At 35.3% G+C, this 27,215-nt stretch overlaps 1 protein-coding gene and 1 long non-coding RNA gene across 2 annotated transcripts in view; one reads left to right on the top strand and one right to left on the bottom strand.

Moving 5' to 3' along the window:
- The window catches only part of LOC123870389 (protein couch potato), a 282,532-nt gene that overhangs the window by 78,955 nt on the left and 176,362 nt on the right, over nt 1-27,215 (bottom strand). The gene's annotated exons all lie outside the window — the stretch shown is intronic.
- On the top strand, nt 12,437-13,616 carry LOC123870390. Its single transcript, XR_006797066.1, has 2 exons — nt 12,437-12,573; nt 13,170-13,616. It is a non-coding gene; the product is annotated as an uncharacterized LOC123870390 (long non-coding RNA).

Genomic DNA, 27,215 nt, shown 5'->3' with positions numbered 1-27,215 from the left:
GCTCGTCTTGGCGTTTGACAGGTGTTCCGCTCGGTCGGATTTATCCTTAGATAAATTGGGTCGGTTTCTCTCTTGTGTACTTGCGCTACATGAAATATTTATTTATTTTATACACACTAGTTTATTTATACTTGTATTTTCAACCTTGTAGAATTAATTTCAACGTCCCGTTCTAGGACATATTTGGTAAAATCTAAGGCTTGATTTAAGGCTCACACCAAGCACGTTCTTAGATGAGGCACGATCCAAAGAATTAAAATATATATACCTAGACTAGATGTTGCCGGCGACTTCGTCCACATGGAATTAGGTTTTTTTAAATGCCGTGGAAACCTTTTTATTTTCCGGCATTTATTTTAGCATATGTCACTCTCCAGATCTTTAATTATATCTATCCATGCAAATAACCACGTCGATCAGTTACTCCGTTGCGTGGTGATCAAATGACAAACCAACAAACAAACATGGTAGATATTTAGTGATTTTAGTCAATACAATCAAATGTGGAAGAGTGATCAATCGTAGATATATATGTAGAGATAACACCTAGTATGCACAGTGTAGAATATACGTCATCAATCCATTAGCTCTATCAACAAACCGGTCGATGCAATTTCCATTTACCTGAACGAATATAATGGTGATGAAACGTCAACATGCATGCATTCTTCCAATTGTAATTACTATAAAATTTTGTTTACGAGTTGCGAAACGTTTATTAACACCTGACATTCGTCCTCGTCATCTGAATCAGATAGATGTCCATTGTTGAACCAAAGTTATTATATTTGAATTAAAAAGTGAAGCCAAAAACTCTTGCGCGTAACAGCAAAGAGCAGTTGATACTGGTACGCTGTTTACACATTTTTAGGTAAAATGAGATCTACTAACATGCTTCAAAACCTGGCAGGCCGTTATCAGTCTATAGAAGTTTTGCTGGACATAGATAATATATTTTTAAGTTAATGTATGGCTTTTACCCTATTTGTCAGTTCGTTGTTTATCTATTCGCGCATGGTTCATCCGATTGAGTGGAAACTTTTTACAATTGTTGTTGACACTTGCGCAAGGTATCTGACATACATACATTAATGTACAATAGGTGGCGCGCAAACCGCATTGCAATGCACGCTGGGCATAAGCTACTATCTGATAAATTTCAACTCTGAATGTAATAAAACGTAATTGCGAAAACTTTTGCCCCGGGGTCAAACAAAATCGGCCAAACAAACTATAATAATGCTGTAAAATAAATAGCACACACGAATGTGTTTCGATAATCTGTTAATTAAAATCGACTGCGATAATTATCGCTGACATCATCAATTTAAATTTTGTTTGCATATGAATGCTTGCTCTGAAAAAACACGAATCGGTTGCTGGGCAATTATTTTGATAGAGTGAAAATAATAAATTGTGATTTAATTAATTCGAGTATCGATCGATGGAAAGTATAATTAATTAATTCTATTGTTGTGTTTGACACAATACACCTTCTCTATTTCAGCGAGTTATATCTACCTACGTGCTCTCATACCTCGTCATCGTCGTCTCAAATTGAAAGATGCCTATTGCGGGACGTAGTAGAACTCTTGTAATAGGAGAGAGCCAGCGCGTGCCAGACCTTCGTTATTTTATAAAAGTTGAAAGTTTCTCTGCGTATTATCCCCTACACACTTAGACTGAGATCTGTTTAGTTAAGACGAGACAGCGTTATACCGCTGGCATAAATCTGTCTCGTTTTAATTTAAACTTAAGTGTAAGCAAAGTCAAAGTGCGATCTAAAGATTTCAACCGTAGTGTCATGGCAACCCCCTGCTAGATGCCCTTAAAGTTTAAGAGTTCAAGAGTATCTGGCATGAGGTTGCCACGATACTAAGTGTCTGGCAATGAACGACGTGATTTGTAATAATACTATTCTGAAGAAAAATAAATTAGACTTTATACTTTGACGTAAGATTTTTTACACATTTATTACACGTTATCTCTCAAAGCCACCATGATCCAAACTTCATAGTCACCGATCGTTCCTCCCTATGTTGGGAACAATACGCAGAGAAACTTTCAGCTTTTATAAAACAACGAAAGTCTGGCACATGCTAGCTCTTAGTCCATAATGTTTATTAACGTAGTCGGGGGATATGTATAACAAGATTTAATAATTCAGAAACCTGTACCATGAAACTGAAACTTATTGACTAACTTAAAGACCGGGGTTATTAACAATTCTAGCTTTATTGACTAAAGTATAAACTTGGTCAATTCAACGATAGCAATGACGATAAACAAATTGGCAGTTTGTGGGGACTGTCGAGTGAAAACTGAAAAGTATAATAACAGTAGTATCAATAATTATATTATTATCTAACTATATAAAACGAGGAGCTGACTGACTGACTGTCTGATCTATCAAAGCGCAGCTCAAACTAAAGCACGGATCGGGCAGATTGGCATGCAGATAGGCTATTATTACGTACGCGTAAAGAAGTTTTCACTTTAATAAATTATAATTATCATTTTCGCAATACACGTTAAGCGGCTGGCGGAAAGTGGCTGGATGAGGAAAGCTTATAGGACCGGGTGTGGTGGCGCTCTTTAGGGAAGACCTATGCCCAACAGTGGACGTCCACAGGCTGTTGATGATGATGATGATGATGATGAATACATGTACTCCTTTAGAACAAAATCTAACACATTTTTCTAAAAATAAAACCTTAACACGGTACCAACATTAAAGGGAAAAATGCCAAGAGTAATGGCCTACATTTTTTAATGTCATGGACTAAAAAAGGTCTTATTTAAAGGGATGTAAACATAGTCCCTTCTTAGGATAACATGTAAGGAATGTTAGGAGGTCGCAGCTGCTTTTTTTGCATTGTCAGTATGAATCTCATGAATAATTCCCTTATTCATTGTTTTATTTGGATAATTTAACCGAGGCCTGAATTTAAGAAGGCACAGCTAATAATAACAAAATAGCCACAGAGCCAATGCAAATAATCGTACCTCTGACTTTTAAATGACTGTTAAAAACTTAGTTTGTAATCGTAGATACAAATACAATAGTCCATATTAAACGTATGTCAGACACCGGCTTTTTCAAATAATGCATTTTGCAGGTTAATCAGAAGTCAATTTAAACAAAAATAAACTATTTGATTTCATTTCATTTCAATTAATTTAAAAACGACACTGACTTTAATAAGACAAACCATAATGTTCTGAGACACAAACGTTCCAACACCTCATAAAAATTACATCAGTGGAACAACGTGAAACAACATTAATTTTGATTGTAGCCGTATCATAGGACACGAAACCTTGTTAATTAAATTGAACCTCCTGCGAGACGAAGTTTGTTACGGAGCGTGTCAAAGATTTAATTGCGATTGTAAGCAACTGGGAATGCAACACAAATAGGAAAACGTATTTCAACCTCTAAATTATTATTAGACAGATTATAATGGAATGCTTAATCGGCGCTAAAAATAATTTTGCAGATTTATGATTTACTTATAACTAACTGTAAAATGTTAATCCATACCTACTAACATTATGAATGCAAGCAAAAGTGTGTTCGTCTCTCCGTCTTTCATACGCTAGCTTTTCACGGCTCATCCGTTTCAGATTTTGAGGAATGGTACTGAGATAGCTTGCATTCCGGGGACAAAAACAGGCTACTTTTTATCCCGGAAAATCAGAGAGTTCCCACGGAATTTTTCAAAATCCAAATCCACGTAGACGAAGTGACGGGTATCATCTAGTACCTTGTAAATGTTGAAAAACGGCACCGTTTAAAAACCCATATAAAGCGTGAGTTTTTAAAAAAAAATGACCGTAGCAAATTTTAATTAGATCTCATATTATCATAAAAAGCATTGTACACGTGCACTAGACGAAGCGAGGTAATGGGCGGTGCTCGACGCAAGGCGGTCGGGAGATGCGATCTGCATACATTAGCCTAACGCCTCTTAGTTTTGACACCTGCTCTCAGCGTATGAAAATGCGGCCGAGATGGATGGCGCAAACATGTCGCGAATAAAGTCTGTTTCAAACTTTAGATAATATATGAAAAGTATTATTACTCTTTTGTTTTAGAGCTTATGGCCAAGTGTACCTTGAAGTTGCACCGGTAGTGACAGGTGGCTGAAACACTCGAAACTTTATTCGTTCATGAAATGAAATATGGTTTGAACCTACTTGACGGACTGTTTTTAACCCCCGATCCAAAAAGAGGGGTGTTATAAGTTTGAGGTGTGTATCTGTGTGTCTGTGTATCTGTGTATCTGTCTGTGGCATCGTAGCTCCTAAACTAATGAACCGATTTTAAATTAGTTTTTTTTTTTGTTTGAAAGGTGGCTTGATCGAGAGTGTTCTTAGCTATAATCCAAGAAAATCGGTTCAGCCGTTTAAAAGTTATCAGCTCTTTTCTAGTTACTGTAACCTTCACTGGTAGGGGGTGTTATAAATTTTTAATTTACACTTGTGAAACTTGAGTTTGTCTAATTTTGTAGTAACTAGCAAACAGAAAACCTGATAATGTTAAGCTGTTCATAGCTCTATGGTAACTATATTATCCAAGATTGAAAAGCAAATGTAAAATTTAGGTCCAGCTGCATGACGGGTGGTTAAAATTATGTTTGGTGTCTATAAAAATTTTACATTCAATAAAAGCAAAATGCGTCGAACATGTCACGATTTGGACCGTTTTACCTTTTAATTTAAACTTAATCATAGAAAAATGAATGTTAGCTTGTGTTTAAAAGTTAAACTTAATGTAACTTTAACTTTAATACAACTGGACTCTAGAGAAAACAATGCCTTTCAGACAGCATCAACACCACACGTTCTTTGAGGATAGATCTTACCGTATACGTGTTGGCGCATACATTGAGTAAGTATAGAACCAATCACACGGATAATAGTGTGTTGGTTTTTTGTAGAACAAATAACGTTTGAATGATTCAATCGTCATTGTATGCGCCACTACGTATTAGGTAAAATTTATGGCGAAAAAAGTGCGGTTTTCATACCAAGTGAAACCAGACTAATCTTTTAGTCACGATCGTAGCACCTACTGTCAATTTACTTACACATTTTCAGTTAGAATTTTAACAATTCAGAATAAGAAGCAGTGTTTTAGTTTTGATAACAGCTTTCTTCGGGTGTAAAATACGGGAAAGATAGATGGCGCATACTTGTTCTGAATAAGGCAATTGTTACAGCCTCGGTATACGCGAAGAATTATATCGGCAGAGAAAATAGTAAAATGTATGAAATGCAAGGCGAATGTACATACCTACATTGAAAATGTTACACTATTCAGCTACTTAAGAATTGTAGTGTAACGCTACAAAACTGCTTTCGAACTATTATACTCAGACTTTTTTTACAGTACTTTTTTAAGTTTAATTAAGTAGTAACAGCAATCCTGGGATTATTGTATAGTGTAGTAGTAGTCAGTTGCAGTTAAACTTTAATCACCAATAAAAACCGAATGGGTTGCATAAGTTAGTTAGTATTCATATCTCCAAGGTAAAATTTTATTGCGATGTTTTAATCTTGATATGTGCAATATATTGTTATTTTAATAATGGTCATAATTTAACCTTAACCGTAACGTAACTTAAACTGCCTGTCATGCAACCGGACCTAAGAAACCTTAATGGTCAATCGGGTAACCAAACATTGACGTGACAGGTATTTACAAAATGATTAAAAGCTTAGAATTTTTTGTATAAAAGCTGTGCGTTCGTTTTTGACAGCAGCTTTCTCCGAGCGTAAAACGTGGGAAGATAGATGGTTCAAACTTATCATGAATAAGGCAGTTGTTACAACCGCGTTGTTGGAAGAATTATATCTCCGCCGGCGCCCGGAAAATGCTAAAATGTATGGAATGGAAGGCGAATGTAACTTACTGAATATTTTAGAACGTAAATAAATTCCATTTTCCGGCTGCTTAAGCTATTAGCTGCTCGGTGTTTGGGTTCTAACAAACAATATAGAGGATGAGCGATAACTTTGTTAGTAAAGCATCATTTATATTGGTCGAAAACTCGGAAATTCCCCTCAGGTAAAACGACTAGTGAAATTAGTCGGTTTAAGAGGTCGATACTCAGCTCGGAGAATCCCGAACGAATGACGACTAGTGAAATTAGCTGTCAAAAACTCGGTCGATACTAACCTTGGAGATTCTCTGATGGTATTACCCACAGTGTGAAAATGAAATGTGTAGGTCCACGAATGTTATTCGTAGACGTAGATGTAAACCTTGCCAGTTGATAAGAAAAATAAGAATATACTTTTAATGTTTAAAAGAATCTCTCTCCCCTTCCGTCGTAAAACTTAAGAAAATTACATTAAAGTGTTGATAAGCGAGCAAGTAGAGAAATTCAAGGGCCATGTTATATTAAAGCGTTCGGTGTACAAAGCCGGCAAGTTTAAACGCTGAAGTCGGACGAGGGTTGTCGCGTCACGAAACATTTTAATAATGCACGCGCTCGTTCGGTATGAAAATTAGCTGAGAGCTGCCCCACTGATGTCACATCGCTTGGTTTATTGATGCCCCTGAATGCAGATAACTAACACTTGTTTGATTATTTATTATTATTGAATATAATAGAATACGAAAGATTTTTATTTACACAAATATAATAATATAGAATAATAAAGAGATGAAGTTTACATTCTTCTTATGATGTAGTCGTACTAGTCAGGTAACTCCGAAACTACTCATCCGATTTAAAAAATTCTTTCACTGATAGCTACATTATCCCCGAGCGCTATCACTACCCATATTATAAATGCGAAAGTGTATTTGTTTGTTGATTTGTTGATCTGTCCTTTAATCACGCCGCAACGGAGCAACGGATCAACAGAGTGACATAGGGTACTTTTTATCCCGGAACTGGCTCAAATTAAAAAAATATATATTTTGCATAGCTAAATAGATCAGATATAACTGATATTGTTAGAAAAATATTATGGCGTAATACCACATTACGTAAGGGATACGCCCGTTTCAATTTTTTCCGACCCATGCGTATCTCATATAAAGATCTGCAGCCAATCGCGAAAAGTATCTTTATGTTATCGAGCCCATACGTGACTTGATTTTTGAAGTGCCAGCAACTGTTTCACAAGCCTAAATAAAGAGATCCTCATATTATCTACCAGAAATACGCATCTACTAGCTATTTAGTATTATTTAAAAATATGTCACATACAATAGTACAAACAAAGAAACAATAGTTTTATAGAAAACCCTCTCTCACTTTCTGTTTTTCTCGGGAGACTGCTTGGGTTTTTATTAGATGTACTTATACATGGGCTGGAAAGTGCAGCATTGATAAACCCCCACTAGGTCGACAGATAGCATCAAAGGAGTCGCGGGGAGCCACTGGCCCTAACTAATCTTCATGTGGCCCATTCCCTACAAGAACAGTAGCTCGCTCAAAGCCGATTTTCTTGCAGGTTCTTCTTCGGTAACAAAGGCGTTCCGAACCAGTAGTGGATTCTGTTGACGATTCAACAGCACTTAAAATCATTTGGATAAAAATCTTTGTATTTCTATTTCAAAGAAAAATGAAAGAGTTCCTGCAGGAACCAGAATCCGAGCAGATGAAGCTGCGGGTATCAGCTAGTTCAACTTATTTAGAGCAATACGTCACCGGCGCAGGGTTAGGAAAACGTTGGAGAGTCGAACGCCTTGTATTAAAATATTCACGAGGCTGAAAATCAATTTGCTGTCGCAACCCCTAGACTCTTAAAATGGTATTTATTTTATGCAAAAATAAATTTAATTATAATCATCACGCTAACTGAAAACAGTGAGGAAATAAGGCGGACGGCTTTATGTTAAAAACAGATTTTTTTGAAATCTGCTATTTTCTTTGACAAAATGTGTATGTATTTAGTTTACAATGAGTATATAGATTGAAAGAATTTCAAAAATAGTTTTAATTTAAACTCTCCACTTATTGCAATAGGTATACTATAATAATCTCAATAGAAGGGTAAAAAGGGTAGAAGAGACCCTTAATTATTATTGGTTGTTTATCAAGATACTTAATTGAACCAAAGAGCCCGGGATCATAATATAAATAGACCTATCAGCGCTTATTTTAATAGTGCTGAAACAAACTAAAACCTGTGCTAAAACTATATTAACTATAACCTGATGAAATGCATCATAAAAAATAAATCATAAGATCGTTTTGGGGTCGTACTTTGTTAGTAGGTAAATACATAGTTTGGCTACTACAACTTGCGATTTTAGTAGTGAAACGAATCTACACTATCGGAGTGAACTATGACTGTAGGTACTCTCTTCGTTCTCTATAAGCTATTAAGGAGAACGTCTCCGTTGGACTGATCATTCGGGACGATCACTTAAAATGATCAATGTACAAAAAGGCCGCAAATGACAGTATCAATTCGCACCCGCAATTTTACGAGTAGGTACACGGCATCGGGGCATGACGTTAAAAATTTTCCGGGTTCTTTAACGGGTTTCATTCATAACTCACGGCCGAGTGGAGCCATCGAATATTTCAAGTTGTACCCACCCCCATAAATTCCGGGCGTCGGGTTGCCAAATTAGGCGCGAGAAACGTCGACTTATTCCCCCCCATTACCTCGGGCGTTAAGGTGATTTTACACGAGGAAAATCCTAATGTTCAATGCTAGTTATTTAGTTAAAGCATAATAAGTTTTGTTTTATCTATGGTAGTACGTTATACAAGACAAAATCGTCCAGAGTTATTGAAGAGTAAAGAGTGTACTACCATTTGATTTTTATTTTATCATGACTAGCTGTAAGTACTCCGGCTTCGCACAGGCGCTTTTCTATTCTATAGACTAAACTTGAATGTGTTTAAACATTTTACGAAAAATATAAGTGTTTCTTGTAAAATGTCAAAAATGATGGTGAAACCCCTATTGAATACCACAAAGAAAATAAACTATTTGAGCAATTATAAAGACAAGTGCGGTTTGCGACTTTATTAATTTGTATTTACTAAGGAATGAGAGGTTTGGTCTTCAGTAAATCAGCACATGACGAGGCTTCACCTAATTGACAGCATTTTTTTTAAATTCAGGTACAAATTAGCCCTTGACTGCAATCTCACCTGGTGGTAAGTGACATCATCATTACCGCAATCTAGTAGATAATGATGAAGTCAAAGATCCACTTTAGAACTAAGTAGTGTATTTGACTATTACTAATAGGTAAGTATGCTACTAATTGAACACTATAAGTCGCTTTATGGTACTAATTTTCTTTAACGACACCACAAATGGGTTCAAAGTAACCGGGATAACTCCCTATTGCCCTATAATTTGGTTCAGAGTGTTTAAATGTACGATCCACGACAGTCTAAATGTAGTACGGTACGTGTGCTAGCACCTTAAGTGGATCGTACCTACTCATGACTGGAAACTTTTCACGTACTGTCGCAGGTGCTTTCAACATTACTTCTTTGAAATTGAACTTGCAATTTTAGAGTTTTGTTGTTCCAATACGTGGCGCTTTAGAAAACCGTTTCAAAGTTTGATTGTTTGGGATGCTCTTTACAATAATATTAACAATTGCTTTTTTTTTTTTAATAAAAGAAAAGAATATTAGCCATGTTAAATGACTAATATTCCCCTTTCCTCTCCAACTAAGCGTCAGGCTTGTGCTAGGAGTAGGTACGACAATAGTGCAACGGGCGGGGTTTGAACCGTCGACCTTTCGGTTTTCAGTCCACTCCTTTACCGGTTGAGCTATTGAGGCTCTAACATTAAAAACAGTTAAGCGAATGGCCATGATTAGCTAGTAGACAGACAGACAGGCAGACACACTTGTGCATTTATAATATCAATAGTGAGGGATAGTGTGGATATAGTTTTTTTTGACACTAGGTTGTTTACGTATTTGTCAAAGTTAGACACTCTCTATTTGCGAGTAAGTATCGACTGAAGTGTGTCACTGCCGAGGCCTATTATTATCGAATAACTAACATAGATAAGTGCAGAATATTATACCTATACAGTGTCCGGCAGAAAATATTGTACATCGAACTTTAGAAAGAGATAACGGTTTCGTAGAGTACTGTCTCTGTCGTTGAGGCCGACGAAATTTCACTTAGGTATGAGTGGCAGAGATAACGCTCTACTAAGCCAAAATCTCTTTCTAAGATTCGATGTACAATATTTCCTGCCAGGCACTATAGGTAGGAAATATTGCACCTACTGCCTACCTAGTATTGTTATATTTACCCTCGAATTAACTATCCAACAAAAAGCAGAACGACCTCGCACGCTATAATAATGCCTACAAAATCGCACAAAAACTAGACAATACGTATGAAAAACACGGAGAAAATCTACATGAAACTGCCGGCTGACCTCCCGCGTCCAATTCAAATTATCAAGCAGGTCACAAGTGAACACAAACACATTAATGCCAACAATCGAGCAAACTTCCGGCCAATTTACTTTATGTGTAAGCCATTATAATAATTGGTTCAGTTTCAAACTTAACCGAGCGGGATATGGAATGAAACAATTGGCTCGTACAACTATAACTTTGATCTGCATATCGTGGTAATTGAAAGTTGAAACTTGCTATGATATGTGAGATAACTTTATGTTAAATCTATATTCAAGTACCTATTGTAGGTCTTTACCCGACTACGGCGAAGCAAGAGAAAGGTTTTGTATTCAATGATCTATGCACATGTATTCGTATATAATAATAAGTATGATTTTATACTTGTTTCACTTTAACGTGAAGCGAAACCAATTTTAGCAGGTAGGTTTACAGTACGGCGTTTTTTTTTTAAAAAAAAAACACCACGTTGAAAAAAAATCAACGTCATTTAAGGGCGTATTCACAATAGTTGCTAATCAAGGAATAACTGTTACATTTTGAGAAATCGACAACTGAATTCGCACTTTATATTACGTAAAATTCTGATTGATCGCACCAAAAGTCATCAATGGTAAAATGACGGTAAAATGAAAAAAAAAACGTTACAGATTACAGTAAAACATTAAATATTACGCAAATTAATATCTGCTCTCATTGGGATCGCATACTCCGCACACAAATTATTTATTGACACAGCTGGTAGGGTCGTTTCACATTGATTGGTATTGTAGCGTTTGTCGAATTTTATTTTATCTCTCCCAAACTGCCCGCAATAATAATTCATGCGAAGGACCACGATCGACCAATATGCTTTCAGACAATAATATTGATAATATGAAATGTTATCACTAAATAATGCAGTTAATTATTGTTTACTAGCTGATGCCCGCAGCTTCGCCCGCGTGGATTGGTCAGATCCCCTGCAGCATCAGGATTGAGGAGTTGGACACCAAATTTTTTATGAAACAATGTCGCAAAGTTCCTCTATCGATTAAAAAAAAAATGACGCAAATCGGTTCAGAAATCTCGGAGATTTCGGTGTACATAGGTAGAAAAACACAACTCCCTTTTTGAAAGTCGGTTAAAAAAGTAGCCTATGTTACTCCCTGGTCAATTCTCTACTTGTCTGTGAAAATTCCGTCAAAATCGGTTCAGCCGTTCCCAAGATTAGGCTTTTCAAACAGACAGACAGACAGACAGACAGACAGACAGAAAGACAGACAGACAGACAGACAAAAATTTTAAAAACGTGTGATTCAGTTATAATATCGTTCAAATAACCATATGACCTTAATATGCGGTAGTTATTTCGAATTTACAGACAGACACTCCAATTTTATTTATTAGTATAGATATAGATCAACATACCTACTCGTTATGAAATCGAAGCGAATTTTAAAGGCCCAGTGAACGCAAGAAACTATCAAAATCTATTTATTCGTTTATTTCGTTAAATAGGTAGGCAAGTAGGAGTTGATTTTAAAAAGTACTTAACACTATTTTGTGCCGTTACATAGGCGTAAAAATTTTAAAACTAAAACTAGGTAGGGAATTAGTTGTATCATATCTATGTTGATATAATATAATATTCAAATAGAGAAGGGTTTTGGCCTACGTATGTATCCTGTATATGTATGTGTCTATATATCTGTCTGTGGCATCATAACTCCTAAACGAATGAACCGATTTTGATTTAGCTTTTATCTTTGAAAGGTGATTACTGATCACACTAAATTAAGATAACTGATAACTGAATTCACAGTGACCATTAAGAAAAGAACTGCACTTCTTTAGACCTGTGGACCTATTTTAGTTTAGGGGGGTTGTTGGAACTGGCTGTAAACTAAATTGTTTATATTTAAATATATTCTTATTCTTATTCTTTTTCTAAAATCCTTTTGTTTTTACGTTCGATGACTTTTTATCTCACTTTAAAATATATATCTCAAACAGGACGTCCAAGCTTTTCTTTTTAATGATATTTTTCCTATAAATTCAAAATATCCCAACACGTTATCAGCACGAGGCTCTTTGGAAAAATCATAAGTGGAAAAGTGGTGTTAATTGTCCAGTGTTGCTATATTTGTTGCGAACAAGGAAAATCATATTTAGATATTTTTCTTTCCAAATGTCGCAAGCAAGCGGAGATATAAGTGGTAACAAGATGTTACATTCGTCGTCAGTTCCTCCTTTTAGTCTTAAAAATAGAGAAGGATATCCAACTTGGAAATTTAAAATGCGGAATTATTTACTGCATGAGGACCTTTGGTTTCCTATAGATGGGTATCCAGAAGGAGATATGACCGCTGCACCAATTAAGGTAAGGAATGACGCTAAGGCTCTGGCTAAAATATGCTTAACATTAGACGGTGTAGCGATTACACATGTAAGATGTGCAAAAACTGCAGCCGAAGCATGGGAAGCCCTGAAGGCAGCTTTTGAGGATAAAGGTATGGGCCGAAGGCTAGCATTAGAGCGTAAGCTTTATAGATTAAGTCTTTCAGACTTTGAAAATATTGAACAATATATAGATGCAGTTCTGTCAACGGCACAAGACCTAGCTGACATAGACAAAGTAATAGAAGATAAATCGATTGCAGCTATATTACTAGGAGGTCTCACATCGAAATATGAGCCATTGATTATGGCACTTGAAAACTGCAACATCGATATTACTTCCGATTTGGTCTAAACAAAACTATTAAATGAAATGTCTAAAAATGACACCATACCAACGAATACAGTTTTCCAGGCCAAAGGAATGAAATCCAAACCAAATAAAATGATTATTTGCTATGACTGTAACTTGCCAGGGCATAAACGCCCGGATTGCCCTCAGCGACGTAATAAAGAAAAAATAAGTGTAGCAAATGAAGTCACGGATTCGGTCACAGCACTTACTGCTAATTTTTCAAATAAGGATGTTTGGTACGTAGATTCTGGGGCTACAAAACATATGACTTTCAGAAAAGATTGGTTCCGGGACATTAGGTCAATGAATACTGGAAATATAACTGTTGCAAATGGTGAAAGCGTTAAATGCTGTGGAATAGGAAATATTTCTATTAAGACACCTGGTGATGTATTAAAAACAATAAGTGATGTTGCCCTAGTACCAGATTTAAAGGCTAATTTACTATCAGTACAGAAAGTTATTGATAAAGGTTTTGTATGTGTTTTTGACAAAAGCGGATGTAGTTTTTATAAAAATGATACTTTTTGTGTTTCAGGTGATTCTGTCCTTCATGCTTCGCCCTGTGGTGGACTGTACATAATTGATGGTACTGTTAATATTCCACCTAAGATGAATAGTAAAAATATTGCGTACGAGGTGCACACTGACTGTCTGAGCAAGTATCAGCTCTGGCATAAACGGTTAGGACACTTATGTCGCATAGGCATGAATCAATTGAAGAATCATCAGGTAGGAGTAGATTTTACTAAGGTTGATAAAAATAGTTGCATCGCTTGCGTAAAAGGCAAACAAGCCAGAAAACCGTTTAAAAATGTAGCGTATAATAGGGCGTCATCACCTTTAGAACTAATCCATAGTGATTTATGCGGACCAATGTCCACGACATCTTTTCAAGGAAACGTTTATGTTTTAACTTTCATAGATGATTATACTCGCAAGATTTTTGCTTATTTTTTATCTTCTAAAACTGAAGTAAAGAATAAATTTTTATTATTTCGAGCTCTAGTTGAGAAACAATTAGTTTTTCAAATAAAGGCTCTTAGAACCGATGGAGGAAAAGAATATGTAAATAAAGAGTTTTCTGATTATCTTTCTTCAAATGGTATTGAGCACCAAGTAACAACACCTTATAGTCCGCAGCAAAACGGAGTTGCAGAACGAACGAACCGTACAATAACGGAAAAGGCAAGATCAATGTTGGCCGAAAGCTCACTCTCTAATGCATACTGGCAAGATGTTTTCCAAGTTGCTGTTTATTTGAAAAATAGGTCCCCTCATCGAGCTTTGAGTGGCAAAATACCTTATGATAAGTGGAGTGGTCGACAAAGTGATCTAAGTCACTTAAGAGTATTTGGATGTCGAGCTCTAGTACATATACCTTCATGTAATAGAAGGAAACTAGATTTAAAAGCAGAAGAAGCAATTTTCGTTGGCTACTCAGAAGATCCTAATACTTATGTTTTTCGGGATCCTGCAAATCCAAGACGTATTATTAAGTCAAGAGATGCAAATTTTTTTGAGAATTGTTTTACAAATTTAAAGGAAAATGCATCAAAACCTATAGTTCAAAATACGGAGTCAGTATTACTATTCGAAGAACATACTGAACCTGATGATGATCAATTTTATGATTGTGTTGATTGTTGTAGTCCAGAAGGAGAATTATCTGTTCCTGTGAACATGGATAAAGAGTCTCTTTGTATTGAACAAACGCAAGTAAGTAATGAACCCAGATACCCATCTAGAAATAGAAAGCCACCTGATTTTTTAACTTATCACGTCTCTACTGATGTTGATTCAGGTGAACCAACAAACTATTCTGAAGCTGTACATTCAGAAGATGGTAAAAAATGGGATTTAGCAATGACTGATGAATACAATTCACTAATGAAGTTAAATACCTGGGAGTTAGTAGAGAGACCAAATAAAAAAGTTATTCCCTGCAAATGGGTTTATAAGCATAAGAAGGATGCTTATGGCAATATAACCAAGTATAAGGCAAGGCTAGTGGTCAAAGGTTTTAATCAAACAAGAGATATAGATTATCATGAGACGTTTGCGCCTGTGATTCGTCATTCTTCCCTGCGTACTTTGTTTGCATTGGCAGCAGAAGAAAATCTTAAAATGAGACATTTGGATGTTGATACAGCATTTCTTTATGGAGATTTGGAAGAAGAAGTATTTATGGAACAACCTCTTGGTTTTTGTGTGAAAGGCCAAGAAGACAGGGTTTGCCGGCTTCGAAAATCTCTATATGGTCTCAAACAGGCACCTCGTGCTTGGAACAAAAAATTGAATGAAGTCCTTTCAAAAATAGGTTTTGTAGGAACTTCTTCGGAGCCTTGTGTATTTACGAAACTTTTTGGTGATGAATTTGTTATTTTGGGTGTCTACGTGGATGACATAATTGTCTTTTATAATTCTGACGTGACGTTTGACATTGTTAAAAATGACTTGTCAAGATATTTTAGTTTGAAAGATCTTGGCAATTTGAAGTCATATTTAGGATTAGAAAGGAATCAAAATTACATAAAAGTTAGTCAATCTAATTATATATTGTCCATATTGGACAAATTTAATATGAGTGAATGCAAGTCGGCTAGTACTCCTTTAGCTCACAACAAATTAGAACGAAACGTTAGTGGTGAGTCATTGCTGCTGCCTTACAGAAATCTAATAGGATGCCTTATGTTCTTGGCAGTCAATACACGTCCTGATATAGCATTTGCAACGAGCTACTTAAGCCAATTCAATACGTGTTTTTCAACGGAACATTGGAAAGCAGCAAAAAGGATTCTTCAATATTTGAAGGGTACACTAGAGTATTCCTTAATATATAGGAAAACTGGAAAGCCGTTAACAGGGTATGCAGATGCTGATTGGGCAAATTGTCCAATTGACAGAAAGTCTTACACGGGCTATGTCTTTAAATTAGCTGGTGGACCAGTGTCTTGGGAATCAAAGAAACAACCAACTGTTGCTCTGTCATCCACTGAAGCTGAGTACATGGCTCTTACTGCAGCAACTAAAGAAGCCTGTTATTTACGTAAATTTATAGAGGATATTACCGGTAAGATATCTACAATTAAGATATTGTCAGATAGTCAGAGTGCACTAAACTTAGCTCACAATCCTGTGCACCATAGCAGGACGAAGCATATTGACACTCGTTTTCATTTTATACGAGAAAAAGTTAGTAATAATACAATTATTTTAGACTATATGAAAAGTTGTGATACACCCGCAGATATTCTTACCAAACCACTTGGGCCTATCGCAACTAGTAGAATTATAGGTAGTTTAGGTCTTAGTTAGTTTTTTTTTTTTTTGTGTGTTAATATGTTATGTTAAGTTTTTTTTTGTAAGACAATTTAGTTTAAAGGGGGATGTTGGAACTGGCTGTAAACTAAATTGTTTATATTTAAATATATTCTTATTCTTATTCTTTTTCTAAAATCCTTTTGTTTTTACGTTCGATGACTTTTTATCTCACTTTAAAATATATATCTCAAACAGGACGTCCAAGCTTTTCTTTTTACTGATATTTTTCCTATAAATTCAAAATATCCCAACAGGGGTACATGCTCTGTTTAAAATGTTGATAAAATAATAATAAACCTTTAAATGGAACGCTAAAAAAATTATGCAAATTAATTCCGGTATCGGGCACCGCAACCATCAAATTAAAATTTCGCCACAGCAATAGGCCCGTGCACACATTGACGAGTAATTTAACGAGTAATTCAGGAAATTTAATTTTATCTCGGACAAACCACCCGCGATTATTCATATGAAGTACCTCTGCGCGATAAGTGCGCGATATGGCAATATGCGTTGTACTTATATTATGATCGTCATTGGAAAATTCAAAAGTTACTACACGACAGAATTCGAGCATTTTTATGAAATAACTTCATTTATGTTTCAATTATTTTGCCCGCAGGTGACGTAATATTTGAAATGTTTATTCTAATAATAGACCAGTAAATCGTATTGTTTAATATCTAAAAAATATGAAAATATGACTGGCACATTATAGATTTTTAATAGGTAACATGCAGATAAATAAAAAAATATTTATTTAAGGAACTCAATCAACATTTTATAACAAAAAGTTTAGAAAGTATGAAACTGATTAATTTTACTTAATAATAACTTTAAAAAATAGACAGCTTACTACAATTGAGCACCGCAGCCATTACGCTAAATATTTGCCACAACAATAGGGCCATGTACACAATGACGGGTAATTTAGCGAGTAATTCGGGAAATTTCATTTTATCTCGGACTAACCGTTCACAATAATTCACGGGAAGTTCCACAGACCGCTGAGTACCTATGCCATAAGATTTTAATTGGTATAGCAAAATTTTGTTTTTATATAAATGTTGTCCGTTTAAATTCATTCTTCTTATCTTCGACATAGCAATTCCAGTCTTTTTCTTCCGAAGTGAGAGGCAAAGATATTTTTAGCCAGGATTGTTTCTCTTAATTAGTTTATCAGGCTACCCAGTTTTCTAATATAATAAACAAAAATAATTGTTTATATACTATCTCTATGATAATTATGTATTTAGGCAACGTCCATCTTGACAGCTTGACATTTGTCTATTGACATAATATTATGAACCTAACGGTTATCTAACCTTCTTTTCTACAAGAAAACTGGAAAAGAGCTGATAACTCTTAAACGGCTGAACCAATTTTTTTAGATTATAGCTAAGAACACTCTCGATCAAGCCACCTTTCAAACAAAAAAAACTAAATTAAAATCGGTTCATTCGTTTAGGCGCTACGATGCCACAGACAGATACACAGATACACAGATACACAGATACACAGACACACAGATACACAGATACACACGTCAAACTTATAACACCCCTCTTTTTGGGTCGGGGGTTAAAAATAAATATGGGTAATACAAAATCATATTTTAATAAATTAATGTACATACTTCCATATTTATTAAACAAGTTGATTAAAAACTCACAAAGAAGCATACAATTAGGTATTTGGAAGGAAGTCATCAAATACAAAGGTAACAAATCCTCGAAACGAAGTTCGAAGGCGGAATGTTAAACTTTACATTTAATACGGTAGAGTGAACGGGGCAATAGAATTAATTCAATCTCACAACTTTGAATTCGGCTTCAAAGACGATTGTTCCTATTCACGACGCCGAAATAAGGGAGACCTCAAAGGGTTACAACAACAATCCTTAGTATAATTGATAGATAAGGGCGATTATAGAACTCGAACTCTATTCTTTAGACGACCTCTAAAGTGCAGTTGTTCATTGTTGAAGTCACATCCTCACTTTTTTCAGTCACGTGTCTAGGCTTGAAAGTATGTCCATAGAACGGTAGTGGTGCAAGGGAGGGAGTGGTGGGTTACGCCTGAGATGGACCGGACAAATAAAGGCCCTGCAATCATACTCGTTTCTGTAAAAATATTTCATAGCCTGTAGTTTGATATTTAGCCAACACAACAGAAAAGTGTAAAATACTTGATTTCTTCAATGTTATACACTGAATAAGCGTTCTCGTAGCAAACAATGTGGGAGAAAGGTGAATCCTTGGCCAAGTTCACGGCCTTTATTAATGAGGAAGACTATGCAAAGAAATAGAAAGTTGCTAACGTTAGCGTCCTTGTGCGTAAAAAGCTTTCCCAAATCTAAAATAAAGTATTTATTTTAAGACCGTGCCATTTAAACTATGGAAAATGGAAATCATAAGCCAAAGTACTGTCGTATTTTCCAAATGTCTCCTTTAATTAAATTCATAAAGTCTCTCTTTCTTATATTTAATGAAAAGTTATTAAAAAAATACGGCTCAAATTGGTAACAATTGTCAGAAATCGTTCAAATTTTCACGTCCAATTGAAATTTTTCTTTTAGAAATGTTCGTCGATTTCTCCAATGTATTTTTGGTATGTTTGAATAAAGTTTCTGTTTCTTTCATTACTCGATAAGTATTTCTTTTCATGGAGATTTTTAAGTTAGTTTTTATTCTTAAAGTCGTCTGATATGTAATCTATGTATTATTAATTATAATTGTATAAGTAATTGTATCTCTATGTTATGGAATCAGAAATTAGTAGATCCGTAGAAAAAATCAAAGTAAACGGTATAGCTCAACAAGTCGAGAATTTGAAGTGGTAATGGGTGGGACACGTCATAACTCGAAGAACCGAAGATAACGTACAGTAGGTACAGATTATTCGAACTCTACTCAGTTCTGTTTCTCTAGTAAACCTGCTTTACTATTTGCCCATAAATCATATTAAACTATCGACTAAACTATTGCTTGAACGAACATTAAACTTACTCAAGCATCGCCCAACCTGGAATTCCAACTCCGTTCCTCTCCAAATACCCAAAGCTTAAGTGCTTAAAGCTTTAGCTTTGGACCATCGGGGCATTGCACTAAACTTATACAACACTGAGGCAGACTGAGGTGTAGGTAGTGTGAGAGATGACTGTGCGTATGTAAGTTAAAATTACATAATTAGGTAATGTCAATCGTGATATTGTTAGAGCGGATACGCACTCATCCGATACGAGTGCGTGAAAATACGGATATAAAAATCTCGGACCGAACTCGGATATTGCTTACGCACTAATCCTATCTCTGATCTAAATCCAAGCTATTCAGTGGACATCTGTAGGAGTCGAGAAATACGTACGAGCAATAATTAGGGAAACGTTAATGTAAATAAAATTCACGCAGTCGGATCGTGCAGTTTGCATCCGCGCGTATTCCGAGGTATCTGAACTAACCCTAAAAGCAAAGCAGTAACAATTTATCTGCCATAACAAACAGGAAAAAGAAGTCGTTCCTTGGGGCATTATTCCACAGTTTTTCTTCAGGCGGTTGCAAAATAAGAGTTTGCTTTAACCGCTGCTATAAAAAAGTATCGACTTTATCTGTCAGCGCTTCATTTTAATATTTCAGTTACGGAAAATTGAGCCGTATCCGGTCCAATTAGCGGGAGTTTGTTTTGCATTTCCCGTGCACCTCGACAAGTAGGACTTGCTGGCGTCATAGAGCGAGAGATGGGAGCCAATTTACAGATGAATCGAATACACAAAAAATGTTCAAATTCTACATGTGATCGTTTAATTGAACACGATGCCGCTCGATTGAATAAATTGTTATTATTTGGTTCTTGTTATTTGTTATATTATGCTGATCTAATATTTGTCACGAAATGCTCTATTTACACAATTCATAGTTATGGCACTCTATTAATAAAGTTCAGTAAACGGCAACAGGCATGTTGCCAAATAGTCAAATCAGCAACTCTTTATCAAACGTTAAAACGCGCGCTTATTACGGGAGCTTGTATGAAATACATAGATAGATATATATGTGTCGTCAAAACATTTGACGTGCTATTTTAGTTGAATCGATAATTTAAAATGGTTATTAAACTTAAAGCTAACAGATTTTAGCTAAACGATCTGCAATTAAATGAAATGTCTAAAAATGACACCATACCAACGAATACAGTTTTCCAGGCCAAAGGAATGAAATCCAAACCAAATAAAATGATTATTTGCTATGACTGTAACTTGCCAGGGCATAAACGCCCGGATTGCCCTCAGCGACGTAATAAAGAAAAAATAAGTGTAGCAAATGAAGTCACGGATTCGGTCACAGCACTTACTGCTAATTTTTCAAATAAGGATGTTTGGTACGTAGATTCTGGGGCTACAAAACATATGACTTTCAGAAAAGATTGGTTCCGGGACATTAGGTCAATGAATACTGGAAATATAACTGTTGCAAATGGTGAAAGCGTTAAATGCTGTGGAATAGGAAATATTTCTATTAAGACATCTGGTGATGTATTAAAAACAATAAGTGATGTTGCCCTAGTACCAGATTTAAAGGCTAATTTACTATCAGTACAGAAAGTTATTGATAAAGGTTTTGTATGTGTTTTTGACAAAAGCGGATGTAGTTTTTATAAAAATGATACTTTTTGTGTTTCAGGTGATTCTGTCCTTCATGCTTCGCCCTGTGGTGGACTGTACATAATTGATGGTACTGTTAATATTCCACCTAAGATGAATAGTAAAAATATTGCGTACGAGGTGCACACTGACTGTCTGAGCAAGTATCAGCTCTGGCATAAACGGTTAGGACACTTATGTCGCATAGGCATGAATCAATTGAAGAATCATCAGGTAGGAGTAGATTTTACTAAGGTTGATAAAAATAGTTGCATCGCTTGCGTAAAAGGCAAACAAGCCAGAAAACCGTTTAAAAATGTAGCGTATAATAGGGCGTCATCACCTTTAGAACTAATCCATAGTGATTTATGCGGACCAATGTCCACGACATCTTTTCAAGGAAACGTTTATGTTTTAACTTTCATAGATGATTATACTCGCAAGATTTTTGCTTATTTTTTATCTTCTAAAACTGAAGTAAAGAATAAATTTTTATTATTTCGAGCTCTAGTTGAGAAACAATTAGTTTTTCAAATAAAGGCTCTTAGAACCGATGGAGGAAAAGAATATGTAAATAAAGAGTTTTCTGATTATCTTTCTTCAAATGGTATTGAGCACCAAGTAACAACACCTTATAGTCCGCAGCAAAACGGAGTTGCAGAACGAACGAACCGTACAATAACGGAAAAGGCAAGATCAATGTTGGCCGAAAGCTCACTCTCTAATGCATACTGGCAAGATGTTTTCCAAGTTGCTGTTTATTTGAAAAATAGGTCCCCTCATCGAGCTTTGAGTGGCAAAATACCTTATGATAAGTGGAGTGGTCGACAAAGTGATCTAAGTCACTTAAGAGTATTTGGATGTCGAGCTCTAGTACATATACCTTCATGTAATAGAAGGAAACTAGATTTAAAAGCAGAAGAAGCAATTTTCGTTGGCTACTCAGAAGATCCTAATACTTATGTTTTTCGGGATCCTGCAAATCCAAGACGTATTATTAAGTCAAGAGATGCAAATTTTTTTGAGAATTGTTTTACAAATTTAAAGGAAAATGCATCAAAACCTATAGTTCAAAATACGGAGTCAGTATTACTATTCGAAGAACATACTGAACCTGATGATGATCAATTTTATGATTGTGTTGATTGTTGTAGTCCAGAAGGAGAATTATCTGTTCCTGTGAACATGGATAAAGAGTCTCTTTGTATTGAACAAACGCAAGTAAGTAATGAACCCAGATACCCATCTAGAAATAGAAAGCCACCTGATTTTTTAACTTATCACGTCTCTACTGATGTTGATTCAGGTGAACCAACAAACTATTCTGAAGCTGTACATTCAGAAGATGGTAAAAAATGGGATTTAGCAATGACTGATGAATACAATTCACTAATGAAGTTAAATACCTGGGAGTTAGTAGAGAGACCAAATAAAAAAGTTATTCCCTGCAAATGGGTTTATAAGCATAAGAAGGATGCTTATGGCAATATAACCAAGTATAAGGCAAGGCTAGTGGTCAAAGGTTTTAATCAAACAAGAGATATAGATTATCATGAGACGTTTGCGCCTGTGATTCGTCATTCTTCCCTGCGTACTTTGTTTGCATTGGCAGCAGAAGAAAATCTTAAAATGAGACATTTGGATGTTGATACAGCATTTCTTTATGGAGATTTGGAAGAAGAAGTATTTATGGAACAACCTCTTGGTTTTTGTGTGAAAGGCCAAGAAGACAGGGTTTGCCGGCTTCGAAAATCTCTATATGGTCTCAAACAGGCACCTCGTGCTTGGAACAAAAAATTGAATGAAGTCCTTTCAAAAATAGGTTTTGTAGGAACTTCTTCGGAGCCTTGTGTATTTACGAAACTTTTTGGTGATGAATTTGTTATTTTGGGTGTCTACGTGGATGACATAATTGTCTTTTATAATTCTGACGTGACGTTTGACATTGTTAAAAATGACTTGTCAAGATATTTTAGTTTGAAAGATCTTGGCAATTTGAAGTCATATTTAGGATTAGAAAGGAATCAAAATTACATAAAAGTTAGTCAATCTAATTATATATTGTCCATATTGGACAAATTTAATATGAGTGAATGCAAGTCGGCTAGTACTCCTTTAGCTCACAACAAATTAGAACGAAACGTTAGTGGTGAGTCATTGCTGCTGCCTTACAGAAATCTAATAGGATGCCTTATGTTCTTGGCAGTCAATACACGTCCTGATATAGCATTTGCAACGAGCTACTTAAGCCAATTCAATACGTGTTTTTCAACGGAACATTGGAAAGCAGCAAAAAGGATTCTTCAATATTTGAAGGGTACACTAGAGTATTCCTTAATATATAGGAAAACTGGAAAGCCGTTAACAGGGTATGCAGATGCTGATTGGGCAAATTGTCCAATTGACAGAAAGTCTTACACGGGCTATGTCTTTAAATTAGCTGGTGGACCAGTGTCTTGGGAATCAAAGAAACAACCAACTGTTGCTCTGTCATCCACTGAAGCTGAGTACATGGCTCTTACTGCAGCAACTAAAGAAGCCTGTTATTTACGTAAATTTATAGAGGATATTACCGGTAAGATATCTACAATTAAGATATTGTCAGATAGTCAGAGTGCACTAAACTTAGCTCACAATCCTGTGCACCATAGCAGGACGAAGCATATTGACACTCGTTTTCATTTTATACGAGAAAAAGTTAGTAATAATACAATTATTTTAGACTATATGAAAAGTTGTGATACACCCGCAGATATTCTTACCAAACCACTTGGGCCTATCGCAACTAGTAGAATTATAGGTAGTTTAGGTCTTAGTTAGTTTTTTTTTTTTTTTGTGTGTTAATATGTTATGTTAAGTTTTTTTTTGTAAGACAATTTAGTTTAAAGGGGGATGTTGGAACTGGCTGTAAACTAAATTGTTTATATTTAAATATATTCTTATTCTTATTCTTTTTCTAAAATCCTTTTGTTTTTACGTTCGATGACTTTTTATCTCACTTTAAAATATATATCTCAAACAGGACGTCCAAGCTTTTCTTTTTACTGATATTTTTCCTATAAATTCAAAATATCCCAACAGGGGTACATGCTCTGTTTAAAATGTTGATAAAATAATAATAAACCTTTAAATGGAACGCTAAAAAAATTATGCAAATTAATTCCGGTATCGGGCACCGCAACCATCAAATTAAAATTTCGCCACAGCAATAGGCCCGTGCACACATTGACGAGTAATTTAACGAGTAATTCAGGAAATTTAATTTTATCTCGGACAAACCACCCGCGATTATTCATATGAAGTACCTCTGCGCGATAAGTGCGCGATATGGCAATATGCGTTGTACTTATATTATGATCGTCATTGGAAAATTCAAAAGTTACTACACGACAGAATTCGAGCATTTTTATGAAATAACTTCATTTATGTTTCAATTATTTTGCCCGCAGGTGACGTAATATTTGAAATGTTTATTCTAATAATAGACCAGTAAATCGTATTGTTTAATATCTAAAAAATATGAAAATATGACTGGCACATTATAGATTTTTAATAGGTAACATGCAGATAAATAAAAAAATATTTATTTAAGGAACTCAATCAACATTTTATAACAAAAAGTTTAGAAAGTATGAAACTGATTAATTTTACTTAATAATAACTTTAAAAAATAGACAGCTTACTACAATTGAGCACCGCAGCCATTACGCTAAATATTTGCCACAACAATAGGGCCATGTACACAATGACGGGTAATTTAGCGAGTAATTCGGGAAATTTCATTTTATCTCGGACTAACCGTTCACAATAATTCACGGGAAGTTCCACAGACCGCTGAGTACCTATGCCATAAGATTTTAATTGGTATAGCAAAATTTTGTTTTTATATAAATGTTGTCCGTTTAAATTCATTCTTCTTATCTTCGACATAGCAATTCCAGTCTTTTTCTTCCGAAGTGAGAGGCAAAGATATTTTTAGCCAGGATTGTTTCTCTTAATTAGTTTATCAGGCTACCCAGTTTTATAATATAATAAACAAAAATAATTGTTTATATACTATCTCTATGATAATTATGTATTTAGGCAACGTCCATCTTGACAGCTTGACATTTGTCTATTGACATAATATTATGAACCTAACGGTTATCTAACCTTCTTTTCTACAAGAAAACTGGAAAAGAGCTGATAACTCTTAAACGGCTGAACCAATTTTTTTAGATTATAGCTAAGAACACTCTCGATCAAGCCACCTTTCAAACAAAAAAAACTAAATTAAAATCGGTTCATTCGTTTAGGCGCTACGATGCCACAGACAGATACACAGATACACAGATACACAGATACACAGACACACAGATACACAGATACACACGTCAAACTTATAACACCCCTCTTTTTGGGTCGGGGGTTAAAAATAAATATGGGTAATACAAAATCATATTTTAATAAATTAATGTACATACTTCCATATTTATTAAACAAGTTGATTAAAAACTCACAAAGAAGCATACAATTAGGTATTTGGAAGGAAGTCATCAAATACAAAGGTAACAAATCCTCGAAACGAAGTTCGAAGGCGGAATGTTAAACTTTACATTTAATACGGTAGAGTGAACGGGGCAATAGAATTAATTCAATCTCACAACTTTGAATTCGGCTTCAAAGACGATTGTTCCTATTCACGACGCCGAAATAAGGGAGACCTCAAAGGGTTACAACAACAATCCTTAGTATAATTGATAGATAAGGGCGATTATAGAACTCGAACTCTATTCTTTAGACGACCTCTAAAGTGCAGTTGTTCATTGTTGAAGTCACATCCTCACTTTTTTCAGTCACGTGTCTAGGCTTGAAAGTATGTCCATAGAACGGTAGTGGTGCAAGGGAGGGAGTGGTGGGTTACGCCTGAGATGGACCGGACAAATAAAGGCCCTGCAATCATACTCGTTTCTGTAAAAATATTTCATAGCCTGTAGTTTGATATTTAGCCAACACAACAGAAAAGTGTAAAATACTTGATTTCTTCAATGTTATACACTGAATAAGCGTTCTCGTAGCAAACAATGTGGGAGAAAGGTGAATCCTTGGCCAAGTTCACGGCCTTTATTAATGAGGAAGACTATGCAAAGAAATAGAAAGTTGCTAACGTTAGCGTCCTTGTGCGTAAAAAGCTTTCCCAAATCTAAAATAAAGTATTTATTTTAAGACCGTGCCATTTAAACTATGGAAAATGGAAATCATAAGCCAAAGTACTGTCGTATTTTCCAAATGTCTCCTTTAATTAAATTCATAAAGTCTCTCTTTCTTATATTTAATGAAAAGTTATTAAAAAAATACGGCTCAAATTGGTAACAATTGTCAGAAATCGTTCAAATTTTCACGTCCAATTGAAATTTTTCTTTTAGAAATGTTCGTCGATTTCTCCAATGTATTTTTGGTATGTTTGAATAAAGTTTCTGTTTCTTTCATTACTCGATAAGTATTTCTTTTCATGGAGATTTTTAAGTTAGTTTTTATTCTTAAAGTCGTCTGATATGTAATCTATGTATTATTAATTATAATTGTATAAGTAATTGTATCTCTATGTTATGGAATCAGAAATTAGTAGATCCGTAGAAAAAATCAAAGTAAACGGTATAGCTCAACAAGTCGAGAATTTGAAGTGGTAATGGGTGGGACACGTCATAACTCGAAGAACCGAAGATAACGTACAGTAGGTACAGATTATTCGAACTCTATTCAGTTCTGTTTCTCTAGTAAACCTGCTTTACTATTTGCCCATAAATCATATTAAACTATCGACTAAACTATTGCTTGAACGAACATTAAACTTACTCAAGCATCGCCCAACCTGGAATTCCAACTCCGTTCCTCTCCAAATACCCAAAGCTTAAGTGCTTAAAGCTTTAGCTTTGGACCATCGGGGCATTGCACTAAACTTATACAACACTGAGGCAGACTGAGGTGTAGGTAGTGTGAGAGATGACTGTGCGTATGTAAGTTAAAATTACATAATTAGGTAATGTCAATCGTGATATTGTTAGAGCGGATACGCACTCATCCGATACGAGTGCGTGAAAATACGGATATAAAAATCTCGGACCGAACTCGGATATTGCTTACGCACTAATCCTATCTCTGAT

The sequence above is a fragment of the Maniola jurtina genome, chromosome 12 (genome assembly GCF_905333055.1).
Source record: "Maniola jurtina chromosome 12, ilManJurt1.1, whole genome shotgun sequence".
NCBI classification, from domain to species: domain Eukaryota; kingdom Metazoa; phylum Arthropoda; class Insecta; order Lepidoptera; family Nymphalidae; genus Maniola; species Maniola jurtina.
Note: the sequence above shows the minus strand (reverse complement) of the source record. Positions and strands in the feature narration are given on the sequence as shown.